The sequence below is a fragment of the Chiloscyllium plagiosum genome, chromosome 7, assembly GCF_004010195.1.
Source record: "Chiloscyllium plagiosum isolate BGI_BamShark_2017 chromosome 7, ASM401019v2, whole genome shotgun sequence".
NCBI lineage: Eukaryota > Metazoa > Chordata > Chondrichthyes > Orectolobiformes > Hemiscylliidae > Chiloscyllium > Chiloscyllium plagiosum.
The window spans coordinates 90,625,678-90,636,271 of record NC_057716.1 but is presented as its reverse complement, the minus strand read 5'-3'; the positions used below and the strand labels follow the sequence as shown (position 1 = coordinate 90,636,271).

General features: G+C 42.7%; 1 pseudogene; it reads right to left on the bottom strand.

The window, feature by feature from the left end:
• Nucleotides 1-466: 466 nt before the first annotated feature.
• On the bottom strand, nucleotides 467-1,439 carry LOC122551939 (annotated as a pseudogene).
• Between the last annotated feature and the right edge of the window lie 9,155 nt (nucleotides 1,440-10,594).

Below are 10,594 nucleotides of genomic sequence, written 5' to 3'. Positions count from 1 at the left end.
ATTTTTTTTTTAGATTAGATTACAGTGTGGAAACAGGCCCTTCGGCCCAACAAGTCCACACCGACCCGCCGAAGCGAAACCCACCCATACCCCCTTACCTAACACTACAGGCAATTTAGCGTGGCCAATTCACCTGACCCTGCACATCTTTGGACTGTGGGAGGAAACCGGAGCACCCGGAGGAAACCCACGCAGACACGGGGAGAATGTGCAAACTCCACACAGCCAGTCGCCCGAGGCGGGAACCGAACCCGGGTCCCTGGCGCTGTGAGGCAGCAGTGCTAACCACTGTGCCACCGCGGTATTTCTTCCCATTCAACTTGACAAATTCTTTGATACTCAATAACTTATGAACTAAAATAGAGCTCCATTCAATTTACATTTTTTTTAAAAAATGAGCCCAACTTTAAAATAATAATAAAGGGAAAACACAAAGCTAGAAATCTGAAACAAAGAATTAAATTCTTTGATACTCAATAACTTATGCACTAAAATAGAGCTCCATTCAATTTACATTTTTTTAAAAATGAGCCCAACTCTAAAATAATAATAAAGGGAAAACACAAAGCTAGAAATCTGAAACAAAGAATTATGTTGGAGAAACTCAGCAGGTCGGGCAACATCCGTGGTGACAGAAACACGGTTAACATTTTCAGTCTGGTATGACAAACTGAGTACTAAAATTAACTATCCGTGGTTTACAATCATTGAGATACTACTTTTGTGATACTGAATTTTCAGTCTAAGTTCATCTCCTGAAATAACTTGGATTGGATTATCCAAAACAAAGGCAGCTTGCTTCCAATGGGAAGTATCATTCCAAGTATCGAGACAGACATCTGTGTCCACATAAATTTCTTACCAAAATGGAACTGCTGTTACTCTTCCAGATGAATGTACTTGAACCCTGATTTCACTACACAATTCATCAGTGACCAGGCTCATCAGATCCAGCATTAATAGTTCCACTGGCTCACTTAATCAGATATGAGGCAGTGTGGATAAATGCAAAAACACATGGACAGGCACCTTGAACTGGTTGATGAAAGGTGCAATATTGAACCCCAGTGTGGCTTCTTTTCCTTGGACTGTACTTTCTCGCTGTAATGTCTCAGATTCAATGAGCATTCCATATATTTTTATGCACTGAGGCAATAACCTTCCCTCTGGTCGAAGCAGACAATTGTAATTCAAGCTGCTTCATTTCCTTTTCTCTTTCTTTTTCTTTTGCCTCTAACTCGAGCTGCTTTATTTTCAATTGAATTTTAGCCATCTTCAAAGATTCTGATGGTGCTTCCAGCGAAGTTAAATGCTAAGCTTTTCTTATGGATGAAGGTAACTCCAACTCCAGCTTACCTGCCAATTCCAGCAGTTTTGTCTTGTTCACCTAAAGTCACTTCTTCCACCATGAGAAATCTCTTAGTGACTGAAAGAGCCATTGCTTCACCGAGCACTATTTAAACCAACCAAATTCAACACCCGGAACAAACGACCCTAACACTCACTACCCGCTGCCTTTGAGTCTAACAACTTTAATCCCAAATCAGAACTATATAACAAATCCAGCAATGGACCCCCTCTGTGTTATGGACCAGGCCAGACCCCATCAAATCAGTTCAAGAACCTAACTTTTCCGATTGTTTTAAGCTGACGTAAGGTGAATATTCCAGAAGCGATGCAGCTCATCAAACCACTCGGTTTCAAACAAAACAGAATTTATTCACACACAAACAAAAGAAAACCGAATTTTGAATAAAATGACAATTTGAAATCCCAACCAACACGAAAACTCAACTTAAAAAAGACCTATTCCGATTTCCTGCAACATCTGATAAACACACCCCTTGGCAAAAAGGTAAAATTAAACAGGTTCTTCCAGGAGAGAGATGTCAGAGAGAGAGAGAGGGGGGATCAGCATGGAGCTCTTTCTTTGAGTGCCCAGATAAAACTATCCCAAAACTAGAAAAAAAAACATGAACTGGGAGAACTGGCCATTCCCGTGTTTCAAAAGAAAACCTGAAAGTCTTATGATTGTTGACTTAGGCAGCATCTGTTAGTTATTGTTAAAGTAGCCATTTCAGAGATTTTAGCACCTCTGCCTTTACAATCCCTCTCGAAAAGGAAGGACAGAATAACCTTGTTAAAGGAGCAGCATCATCACACTAGCTATACACATAGATAGCAATTCCCAGAGATACGATTATCCCATAAGATACTTGTAAGAAGAGTATGATAGGGGCATAAGACTATAAGACCATAAGGTATAGGAGCAGAATCAGGCCATTTGGTCCATCGAGTCTGCTCTGCCATTCATTCATGGCTGATATGCTTCTCAAATCCATTCACCTGCTTCTACCCATAACCCTTGATCCCCTTACTCATCAAGAGCTGCTATCTTAAATACACTCAATGACTTGACCTCCACTCGGACAAGGCCTTCCACAGATTCACCACCCTCTGACTGAAGAAATTCCTCCTCGTTTCAGTTCTGAAGGGTTGTCCCTTCACTCTGAGGCTGTGCCCTCAGGTCCTAGCCTCTCCTACTAGTAGAAACATCTTCTTCGTGTACATTCTATCCAGGCTTCTCAATATTCTGTAAGTTTCATTCAGATCCTTTCCCTCATCATTCTAAACTCCACTGAGTGCAGATCTAGAGTCCTTGACAACATCTCATATGATAAGTCCTTCATCCTGGGATCATTCTTGTAAATCTCCTCTGGACCCCCTTCAATACTGCACATCCTTCGATATTCCAAATACGGTCTGACTAGAGCATTATAACATGCTCAGCAGTACACCTCTTCTCTTGTATTCTAGCTGTTTTGAAATGAATGCTAAAATTGCATTTACCTAATGCTAAGACAACCCTGATCATGGACTCTCAAGTCTTTTGTGTATCTCAGATTTCTGAAGCCTTTTTACATTTAGAGAATAGTCCATGGCTCTATTTTACTACCAAAACATATAACACCACACTTTCCCATATTGTCTTCTATCTGCCATTTCTTTGCTCCCTCTCCTAGCCTGTCCAAGTCCGTCTGCAGTCTCCCTGCTTCTTCAACATCACTTGTCCCTCCACCTATCTTTGTATCATTTCCAAACAGAGCAACATTGCCCTCTGTTCCTTTGTCTAGATTATTAATTTGTAGTGTGAAAATTATGAGCCCAACACGAACCCCTGTGGAACTCTGCTAGTCACTGGCTGCCATCCTAAAAAAGACCCCTATAATCCAACTCTCTGCATTCTACCAGACAGCCAATCATCTATCTATGCCAGTACCTTACCCCTAACACCATGGGCTCATATCTTATTTATCAGTCTCCTGTGTAGCTCCTTGTCAAAGGGCTTCGAGAAATCCAAATAGATTGCGTCCACTGGCTCTTCTTTGTCTTACCTGGTCATTACCTCCGCAAAGCATTCCAACAGATTTGTCATGCATAACCTTCCTTGGTGAAGCTGTGCTGACTCAGTCCCATTTCACAATGCACTTCCAAGTACTCTGCAATCTTATCCTTAATCATGGACACTAAAATCAAACCAACGAACAAACTCAGGCCTACAGACCTACAGTTTTCTCTCTGCTGCTTCCCTCCTTGCACAGGGATGTTACACGAGCCATTCTCCTGTTCTCTGGGACCCTTCCTGACTCCAGTGATTCATGAAAGGTCACTAACAATGTTGCCACAATCTCCCCAGCTATCTTCTTATAACTCTGGTCCGGGTGACTTAGAGTCATAGAGTCACAGAGATGTACAGCACGGAAACAAAACTTTTGGTTCAACTCGTCCATGCCAACCAGATATCTTAACCCAATCTAGTCCCATTTGCCAGCACTTGGCCCATGTCCCTCTCAACCTGTCCTATTCATATACCCATCCAGATGCCTTTTAAATGTTGGAATTATGCCGGCCTCCACCACCAATTTCCTGGCAGCTTATTCCATACATGCCCCACCCTCTGCATGAAATAGTTGCCCCTTAGGTCTCTTTAATTTTTTCCCTCTCATCCTAAACCTATGCCCTCTAGTTCTGGACTCCTACACCCCAGGGAAAAGACCTTGTCTATTTACCCTAGCCATGCCCCTCATGATTTTATAACTTGTATAATGTCCCCCCTCAGCCTCCGACGCTCCAGGAAAACAGCCCGTCTATTCAGCCTTTCCCAATACCTCAAATCCTCCAATCCTGGCAATATCCTTGCAAGTCTTTTCTGAACCCTCAAGTTTCACAACTTCCTTCCAATAAGAAAGAAACCAAAATTGCACACAATATTCCAAAAGTGGCCTAACCAATGTCCTGTACAGCTGCAACATGACCTCCCAACTCCTGTACCCAATGCTCTGACCAATAAAGGAAAGCATACCAAACACCTTCTGCACTATCCTATCTACCTATGACTCCACTTTCAAGGAACTATGAACCTGCACTCAAAGATCTTACCATTAAGTGTATAAGCCCTGCTAAGATTTGCTTTTCCAAAATGCAGTACCTCACATTTATCTAAATTAAACTCCATCAGCCACTCCACGGCCCATTGGCCCATTGATCAAGACCCCATCATACTCTGAGGTAACTTTCTTCGCTGTCAACTGCACCTCTAATTTGGTGTCAAATGAAACTTACTAACCATACTTCCTATGTTCACATCCAAATCATTTGTATGAATGATGAAAAGCAGTGGACTCAGCACTGACCTTTGTGGTACACTACTGGTCACAGGCCTCCAGTCTGAAAAGCAAACCTCCACCACTATTTTCTGTCTTCTACCTTTGAGCTAGTTCTGTATCCAAATGGCTAGTTCTCCCTATATTCCACGTGATCTAACCTTATGAGCCATTCTACTATGAGGAACCTTGTCAATTTTAGTGAAATCCATTTGGATCACATCTATTGCTCTGCCTTCATCAATCCTCTTCGTTACTTCTTCAAAACCTCAATTAATTTAGTGAGACATGATTTACCATGCATAAAGCCATTTTGACTATCCCTGATCAGTCCTTGCATTTCAAATGCATGTAGATTCTATCCCTCAGGATTCCCTCCAACAAGTTGCCCACCACCGACGTCAGGCTCATCGGTCTATAGATCCCGGGCTTTTCCTTACCACCTTTCTCAAACAGTGGCACCACATTAGCCAACCTCCAGTCCTCCGGCACCTCACCTGTGACTATCAATGATACAAATATCTCAGGAAGGGGGCCAGCAATCACTTTCCTAGCTTGCCACAGAGTTATAGGGTACACCTGATCAGTTCCTGAGGTTTTATCCACCTTATGTATTTTAAGATATCCAGTACCTTGACCTCTGTAGCATGGATATTTTTCAAGATGTCACTATTTATTTCCTCATATTTATTAGCTTCCATATCCTTTCCACAGTAAACACTGATGCAAAATACTCGTTTAATATCTCCCCCATTTCCTACGGTTAACTTGTAATTTTAAAATATACCTGTTACAGTTTACTAAAGAAGTCAGGAATATGGAAAATTTATCCAGAACAAAGAGGCATAACATTAAAATGAGGGTTAGGACATTCATGAGTGATGTCAGAAAATATTAGTTCACATGAAAGCTAGTGAACATTACTTGCTAAATTACTATTGTGGTTAAAGATCATACTCTGAGGTAAATCATTTCTTTAGGTAGGTAAAGGTATTGAGGATTATGGGACTGTGTGTGAATAGATTGAAAAATAGATCACCCATGATCTCATTGAATTGTAATTGAAAAGTGTGGTGCTATAAAAGCACAGCAGGTCAGGCAGAGGCCAAGGAGCAGGAAGGTCAATGTTTCGGGTATATGATTCCCCTGATGAAAGGTTTATGCCTGAAACATTGACTGTCCTGCTCCTCGGATGCTGCCTAACCTGTTGTGCTTTTCCAGTGCCACACTTTTCAACTCTGACTCTCCATCATCTGCAGTCCTCACTTTTTCCTTCATTGAATTGCATCAGGATATTTAATGGTTTGCCCAGGTTCCAGGTTTCTATCTTCCAACCATGATTCTGCTTTCCACCATCTTTCATCAGGAGGTCATTTATGCCTTTGTTAACCCAGAGTTAAAACTATACTCACAAGAAATCTTTGTACTCTGACTCTGTCTCTATGGCTGTGTGAGGCAGACAACAGTGCCTTAAAATATTACTGATGGTCCTTATCTTTGAGTCACTGGTGGAGATGCCAGACACATGGCAAAATTATGTAGCCTTTTGCAATTTTGATGCCAGCAAATGCAGCCATTAAAATCACATTCTTAACATGAATTTGAAAAACTCTTTTTTTAATGTTGTAATCATGTTGTTTATTTGGACAGCCGACGCTAGTGACCAGATGTTTCTGCTCCTCTGCTCTATTAACGTTCAAATACAGTTATATCGGGTTGGCCACTGGGTGGAGTACTTCAGAGTAGAAATGAATTGCACTGGTTCATCTCCTCACAATACCATAAAGAATTACAAAACTTCACTTGTAAAGTTGTTTCTCTTGGGTGTTTTCAGATTTACTTTTCATATCAAAACTAGGAAGCAAAACAGTGTAACAACAAGGAAAATCAAAACTTATCGCCACTTCCTCTGGTAGTTCTTTCCACACATGCACCAAAGAAAGCAAATAATGGAGTAACAAAACACGGTTAGGTTATGTGACAAGTTACAAATGTTTACACAGTTAACAGATTCACTTTAATGGGCTTCAATATCTGCCCCATGGGTACAGTAATGTAAGTTTCCACGACCACAACGTACTGTCAAGAAATTTTAACAGTAAATTCTGTTTATAGCATCTGTGGCTGCTGCAGATTGTTGACAGACAAAAGCATTTAGAATCATATTGCATGGAAACAAATTCTTCGATCCAACTTGTCCATGCCAACCAGATATACTAACATAATCCAGTTCTATTTGCCAGCATTTGACCTATATCCCTCTAAATTCTTCTTATTCATGTACACATCCAGATGCCTTTTCAATGCTGTAATTGTACCAGACTCCACCACTTCCTCTGGTAGTTCTTTCCACACAAGCACCACCCTCTGCATGAAAAAGTTGCCCCTTAGGTCCCTTTTAAATCTTTCTGCTTTGGACTCCCCTACTCTGTCTATTCATCTTATTCATGTCCCTCATTATTTTATAAACCTCTATAAGGTCACCCCTCAACCTCCCATACTCCAAGGAAAATAACCCCAGCCTATTCAGCCTCTCTCCATAGTTCAAACCCTCCAACTCTGGCAAATCTTTGTAAATCTTTTCTAAACCCTTTCAAGTTTAACAGGGAGACTAGAACTGAACAGAAGTGGTCTAACCAATGTCTTGTCCAGCCTCAACACAACATCACAATTCCTATACTCAGTGCACTGACCAATCAAGGTAAACGTACCAAATGCCTTCTTCACTACCTTGTCTACATAAAAGTTTGCTTTCAAGTAACCATGAACCTGCACTCCAAGGTCTCTTTGCCAGGCAACACTCCCCAGGACCCTACCATTAAACGTCTAAGTCCTCTCTTGATTTGCCTTTCCAAAATGTAAAATCTGTTTTAGATCAGATTGATCTAAATGAACAGGAAGGGTTTAGAGGGATATGGGCCAAGTGCTGGCAAATGGGACTGTATTAGGTTGGGATATCTGGTTGGCATGTACAGCTTGGATGGAAGGGTCTGTTTCTGTGCTGTACATCTGTATGACTCTATGATTTATGAAGGAGTTGATACAGCAATGTAGTTTTCGCCGTGATACTTACTGGAGGTCATGGGCTTTGTGTGCAATGCGTGCAATTTGATAATAACATGGCTGCAGTCACTATTGAGGTTCGACAACAGGATGGGCAGAATTGTATGCCTCCTTCGTGCATGTTTACAGGGATCACTCAGCTGAGATAGTGGCAAATGAATATCCCAGTACCTTCCTGTCTCAGCCAAAGTTAGCTTTGAGGTGGGAAGGCCTTTGTTGCCCTCATCTCACTGCCTCTGGGTGAACCCAGCAAGGCTGCAGCCTTGTCATCTTATGAAGCCTTGCAGGATTCTTGTGGTCTTCCAGGAGAGGCTCTCATTCAACGGGACTCAGTGCCTGATCAAAGTACCCAGAATCAGGACAGGGAGGCTTCCGCTGAAAACAACCCTCCCATTTAAGACAGAGATGAGGAACCACTTTCCTTTCTGAGGTTTGTAATTCTTTGAAATTCCCTTTCTCAAAAGCCAGTAATGCAGTATCTTTAAATATTTTAAGGCAGGGAGAGATAGATTCTTGAATTACCAAAAGGATGAAAGGTAATTGAGTGCATGCAAGAGTTGAGCAGTAGACCCAAGGGTATTTGTGGCTTGCAGGCCCAGATGAAGGTACTGAGAGTGTTCTGCCCAGATGTTGGTTTACCCTCCATGGCTGCAACTTTGATAGTGTTGGAAATGGTAGACAAGATCCCCACTCCTCTGGATTCTGTTTTTTATTCATTGACTAGACAGAGTGAAGTGCAGGTAAATCGTTGCTTTGATTGGAAGGTGTGACTGAGACCTTGGACAGTGACAGGGAGGAAGTAAACGGGGAGATAATATACCTCTGCAATCGCAGGGGAAGGTGCTGTGGGAATGTGGGGAGGTGTTGGGAGTGAAGGACGAGTGGACCAAAGTCTCCTGGAGGGAGCAGTCCCTGCAGAAGGCTGATAAGGGAGGAGAGGTGAATATGATTCTGGTGATGCCATCCCGCTAGCAATGGTGGAAACGATGGCTAATTGTCCTCTGGATGTGGATTGTGGTGGGATGGTAGGTGAGGATGAGGGGGACCCTATTGCTGTTGTGGGAGATAAGGGACGGAGTAAGGGCCAAAGTATGGGAGATGGGTCAGACATGGCTGAAGGCTTTGTCAACATGGTAGTGGGGAATCTTTGGTTGAGGAAGAAGGTAGAATTTCAGACACCCCCTTGTCAAAGTTGACATCATCAGAACAGATGTAACAGAGATGGAGGAACTGGGAGAACGGAATGGAATCTTTCCAAGAAGCAGGATGTGAGGATGTATAGCTGAAGTAACAGTAGGAGTCAGGGGTTGGGAGTGGATGTCATTGGTCAGCCAATCCCCAGAAATGGAAACAGAGATGTTCAGGATGGGAAGGGAGGAGGAGAGGTAGAGATGGGCCAGGTGAAGGTGAGAGCAGGAAATTGGCAACAAAATAGATAAGCCTTTCCAATTCTGGACAAGAGGGAGAAGTAACAACAATGATTTTACTGATGTACCAGAGAAAGAGTGTGGGGAGGGGGTGGAGTAGGACTGGAACAAGGGATTCTCCATGTACCCACAAAGAGATAGGCAGAACTGGGGTCCATGCAGGCACCCATGGCCCCAACCACCACCACCCTCCTCTGCTTGGCCAAGCACATTCTCATTTTGAACAACTTTTTAACTCCTCTCATTTCCTTCAGGTCAAAGTGATAGCCATAGGTAGCCGCAGTCTTCCTATAACAACTTTATTCCAGTCTCAAAGTTCCTTTGCCACGATCGCATCTATTTTGATGATGCCAAGTTCGACAAGGGAGCCTCTAGAACATAGAACATAGAACATCACAGCACAATACAGGCCCTTCGGCCTCAATTTTGCGCCCACCTGTGGAAGCAACCTGAAGCAATCTATCCCACACTATTTCATTTTCATCCATATGTTTAGCCAATGACCATTTCAACGCCCTTAAAGTTGACGGGTATACTACTGATGCAGGCAGTGCGTTCCATGCCCCTACTACTCTCTGAGTAAGGAAACTACCTCTGACATCTCTCCTATATCTATCACCCCTCAAGTTAAAGCTATGTCCCCTCATTCTAGCCATCACCATTCGAGGAAAATGGCTCTCACTGTCCACCCGATCTAACCCTCTGATTATCTTATAGGTCTCAATTAAGTCACCTCTCAACCTTCTTCTCTGTAACGAAACCAGCCTCAAGTCCCTCAGCCTTTCCTCATAAGACCTTCCCTCCATACCATCCTAGTAAATCTCCTCTGAACCCTTTCCAAAGCTTCCACATCCTTCCCATAATGTGGTGACCAGAACTGTACGCAATACTCCAAGTGCAACCGCTCCAGAGTTTTGTACAGCTGCAGCATGACCTCACAGCCCCGAAACTCAATCCCTCTACCAATAAATGCTAACACACTGTATGCCTTCTCAACAACCCTATTAACTTGGTGGCAACTTTCAGGGATCTATGTATGTGGACAGCGAAATCTCTCTTCTCATCTACACCACCAAGAATCTTACCATTAGCCTAGTTATTCCTACTCTTTATTCCTGTTAGTCCTTCCACAGTGAACCACTTCACACTTTTCCACATTAAACGCCATTTGCCACCTCTCAGCTCAGCTCAGTAGCTTATCCATATCCCTCTGTAACCTGCAACATTCTTCAGCACTATCCACAACTCCACTGACGCTAGTGTCATCCACAAATTACTAACCCATCCTTCTATGCCTTCATCTAGGTCATTTTTAAAAATGACAAACAGCAGTGGCCCCAAAACAGATCCTCTGGTACACCACTTGTCATTGAATTCCAGGATGAACATTTCCCATCAACCACCAACCTCTGTCTTCTTTCAGCTAGCTAATTTCTGATC